Source organism: Cupressus sempervirens, chromosome 3, assembly GCF_028749045.1.
Source record: "Cupressus sempervirens isolate cs-2001-9-10 chromosome 3, ASM2874904v1, whole genome shotgun sequence".
Classification (NCBI taxonomy): domain Eukaryota; kingdom Viridiplantae; phylum Streptophyta; class Pinopsida; order Cupressales; family Cupressaceae; genus Cupressus; species Cupressus sempervirens.
This window is the reverse complement of record NC_143120.1, coordinates 333,767,817-333,772,607: the sequence shown is the minus strand read 5'-3', so window position 1 is coordinate 333,772,607 and position 4,791 is coordinate 333,767,817. Positions and strand designations below refer to the sequence as shown.

The 4,791-nt window shown below is 38.8% G+C and overlaps 1 non-coding gene across 1 annotated transcript; it reads left to right on the top strand.

Moving 5' to 3' along the window:
• Positions 1-816: 816 nt before the first annotated feature.
• Positions 817-946, top strand: LOC149566342 (U11 spliceosomal RNA). The gene has a single exon (XR_016363182.1). It is a non-coding gene; the product is annotated as a U11 spliceosomal RNA (small nuclear RNA).
• Positions 947-4,791: the final 3,845 nt, after the last annotated feature.

Below are 4,791 nucleotides of genomic sequence, written 5' to 3'. Positions count from 1 at the left end.
TTCAGGACCATACCATGCTCGTGTACGGACACCATAATTTGACACAAATAAATGAATTTCTGCAATTCCTTTTAAAGCGAGTTACCTAATACACCTAAGATTGATGACAATTTTTTTCTTAATTTTTTATAGAATAATTTTTTTATTATTAATTATTAATTGGCTATAAAGGTAAATTTTAAAACCTCTCATGTACGGACCACATAATTTGATCAAAATCTAACTTTTTTCAAATTTTTCTTTTTTTAACATCAAAAGAATTGTATAAAGATTGATGACATATAAATTAATTTAAGAAAAATTATAAATTAAAAAAGTTATTAAAGTTTTAGTGAATGTCACTTTTTAACATTTAGGAGATAGTTTTGCTTAATAAATAATGGAAAAATAGAAAATAAACTAATAACACTATAAAATTTACATTTTTGAAATAAGAACAGTTAGACCTATAATGGGTTTTTGTCTTGTCAAAAAATTCAATAGGAATGACTATAAAAAAATTATGACAATATCAGAAATTGTCGATTAAATGCCTTAGAAAAAAAAAGGAGTACAAAGGCATAGCTTGGTGGGACCAAGCCTATGCCATGCCTTTCCCTAAGGCAAAACCCCATGCAAAAGTCAGGAGCCATGCCAAATTCCCGCTCATGTCTCACGAATCGAGCACCCAATTTGTAATTCAAAAATTGGGTGCTCGATATCTTTAAACCGTTATACTGACTTTTTAAAAATTGGGCACCCAATTTTTTAAAAATTGGGTACCCAATTTGTAAACGGGCACCTGAGTTTTAAAAAATCGGGTGCCCGATTTTTAAGAAATCGGGTGCCCGATTTTTAAGAAATCGGGTGCCCGATTTTTAAGAAATCGGGTGCCCGATTTTTAAGAAATCGGGTGCCCGATTTTTAAGAAATCGGGTGCCCGATTTTTAAGAAATCGGGTACCCATTTCTGATGTACCCATTAGGTCCCAAAAGCTGCCCCACTAACCCAATTTCAATGATTGAAATGATTGAACAATAGTTTCGACCTGAAACATCCAATTTCATCATGCTTATTCTATTTTCTTGTCCTCTTATACAATTTGCAGGCTACTAATTCAAATTCAAAACTGGTGCAAACATGGGATCAAAACAATGAAGAAAGAAGAAAGCAAGAGTTTTGACAAATGAGGAGATTGTAGAAAATAAAGAGAATGAAGCACAACGTCAACGAGAGAGAAGACAAAGAATTAGAGACTTGAACAATGTTTCAAAGGAGAAGGACATTGAAGACACCACGATGGATGAAGAAGTCAAAGAAGAGAACCCAATACAAGAAAATTCAGGTGCACATTCTAATTATGCGTTCAATACAGGTGTGTCTCCAAACCCTCAAATTTTCTCTCATGATGAATTGGTGATTTTTTAGAAGTAGGTTATGATTTAAATGATTTAGATTTTCTTCATGAGAAGCAATTGTCAAACGATCATGCACAAAACACTCCAATTGAAATGCCTACCCCAAAAGAAATGCCAAAAAAATTTGAAAATGATATTCAAATCCCAAATAACAGTGAAAATAGTAAAGTGTCTGAAAATAAAAATTGCATGAATGTAGACATAGAAACACCAACTAGTGAACAAACATGTGAGGATGATAGTAAAGTGTCTGAACATAATTTTCATATTCCTAATGATGTGTTAGATAATTTTGAGGGATTGGCTTCATGGAGACAAATTAGGACACATGCTAATAGATTGTATAGGCATTTTTTTTATAATAAGAAATTTGGGTTTCAATGTCAGCTAATGTTGGAACTAATTAAAATGTCTAAAATGTGAAAAGTAATGAGAAGGTTGGGAATGTATGCAAAATCCAAGAATAAAAATGATTCTTTAAAACAAGTTGTATCCACTATTGCTAGTGCCTTTGATGTTATCAGAAAGAGAATTCGGTCTAAAGATAAGAATGCAACACGACGAGCAATAACAATAGCTTTAGTTAACAAATCAACATCTGACAAAAGATTGATTACCAACATAAGTGGATATCCTAATGTGAATCGTAAGACTTTAGAAAGAGCTGTAAAGAGAAGGGTTAATTTTGAATGTGATCCAACAAATATTTTATGGACTTCTAGTGGTAGACTCCCGAGATGTGATATGAAACTTACTAGTGAAATCAAAAGTTTCATTGAAAATTTTTGGCATGATAATACAAGATGGAGTAAACTCTTCATGCTACACTAAATATTGATACTCGTCCTACTAAGTGAATGTATGAATCACTGCGAGTATATATAGCACACTTCTATCTCAGGTTATGAACGCAAAGGTTGTTGCAGATAGAATGAAAACTGAATACTTAGCATAAGAGAGATCTCTCGCGTGTTTGGTGTGCTGGTCATGCAAGCAACATTCAGGTCATCCTAGCATTTATGCTCTGATGCTTATGTTAACTTGCTACATTAAAAGGGACAAATGTTCTAGTCATTCTGGCTTCTTGTGCCTCGAATGCTTACATTTAATCCCAACAAACCAATAATGTATGTTATATTCATATTTCCATGATTGCAATGTTAGTGGAAATTATATAATATACCAGCTTTATTTAATATCCAGTGATGATAAATCGTCGAGGCTTGGTAACCAGACCTAGGGTTGCATTTAACATAGTCTTGCATTACATACTTCATTTGCATAACCATGCAATTCGATGGTCATTCTATTCATACTCCACACGCATCAGATTCCTCCATGGCTACACAAGCATTTGGTTCGTCGATTCATGCTCCTCAATGGAATACCTGTGATTGTCAAGCAAAAACACACAACACTATGTGAGATGTCAGTTCATACATATGCGTTCTATCTAAATAAAACATACATCTCATGTAGATCAAAGTAAAAAAAAATAGACAATGACATGTACACAAGAATACTTAGCTCAAAATCTTGTATATATATATCAAAGAATGGGTTAGTACAAAAATGGGCACTACTCGAGCGCAATCAATCAAAAATGATACATGTGGTGCTGGCACACCAATCGATACATAGTCAAGGATCAAAATCAAAGATCACATATAGAGTGTCTAACTCTATCCCAAACCCTCACCTCTAGGAGGAGTAGGGGCAGCAGGTGGCAAAGGCAGTGGTGGCATATTTGGCCTGATAGGAGGTCATGCACCTCCAAACTCTCACGCATACTGAGAGAATTGTTGAACCTATAATGTCTTATCTAGTATCGCACTGGTAAATGCAGCATAATAATAAGCTACTCATGCTGACTAAAATCAGATCTCATCTTATGCAAGCTCTAGCCTTCGCTCTGCAGTCTTCGCGCGCTCCCTCTGAGGATCTATCTCCCACTATCTCTCCACTAGCTGCGCATCCCGGACTACTATTGCAATCTACAACTCTCCTAGCTGTCAAGAGGCTGCATGAACCTACTCCTGGTACCTTTGTACTACATCTTGCACCCCACCTGCCAGTTGATCTGGCATATCCTCATCTAACATCTCAGGTGCCTGTTGCTATGGTGGTGCCTGTGACTTTGGTGGCACCTGGTGCTATGGAGCCTCTTGCTGAGGGGCCTCCTCCTTTGTCCTCTGCCTGCGGCATTGACTCTGTCCACTCCCACTACCCCCAACACCTGGGTCTGATCCCATCTGACATGGGGGAATCTGCATCTGCTGAACCCGGTGTCAGACTCGTGACTGCTACTATGGCTGAACTAGTGGTTGTGGTTGTGCCTGCTACTACTGGGGTGCCTATCTCTCTATCTGCACTACCTACCCTGCCATCCCCACTAGATCTATAAAACATGGGAATGGATGGCTGATAAAAAATGCCTGATATGTAGGCGTCATCCCTGCATCTACTACCTCTAGTAGGCAATCCCACTAAATGCAGCTAGACTGCGGATATCTATCATGGATCACCCTAGATCCATCCGTGGAGGCCATCCCCGCTTAATATCCTTCTGCACCCTGGCATAGGCATAGTACTCATGAGAAATGTCCTAGGGCTAGCCATACTACTACCATACTCATGAAATAGAAAATCTCTTAATCATTGATGTCGTCCTGCCTGCCAGAGGTCGAGAACTAAACATCCATGGCAGCTCTCTAGGGGCATCATCCCAGTCCTTTGTCTCTCTCCAAGGTCACCATACAATGGATACCAAGTCATCAAGATGCGGCTGCCAATGCTCAGTCTTACCCAGGCGGGCCTGGGTAATATGCCCTCGATATCTGGGTAATATGCCCTCAATATCTGCATATGTAGGGCTCCATAGGCTCCTTGGCATCCTCAAAAATTAGCCTACATACAGGAAGATGCTCCCAGGCCCAGATCTACAAAACATAAACTCCCACTGCCATGGTCTTATTTTCATGGAAGATGACCTCATGCATCGCATGAAAAAGGTGAGCTAGCATGCACTAACCCCACCCAAAGATCTCAGGTGCCTCTAGCATCCTGCGGAGCATGGCACCCTACCCACACTCCAAACCATGTTGTCCTCTATTAGGACATAAAAAATAGCTTAGGAATATAGCTAGCATAGATGTCAGCATGTGTGTAGGTCCATAGGTATGCATCAGCTCATCCCAGCTGATGGCCCTACCTCTCAGTAACTCTCTCCCAAACACAACAGATAATGCCTCTGTCCCTGCTTGGGGCACTGTATCATAAATAACCTGGGTGCCATGAAAAGGAATCCTCAGAATCCTCTAGATGTCCTCTAGATTGATGGTCATCTCACCCATCGGTAAGTGAAAGGTGTTCATCTCCAAATGGAAATGCTCCA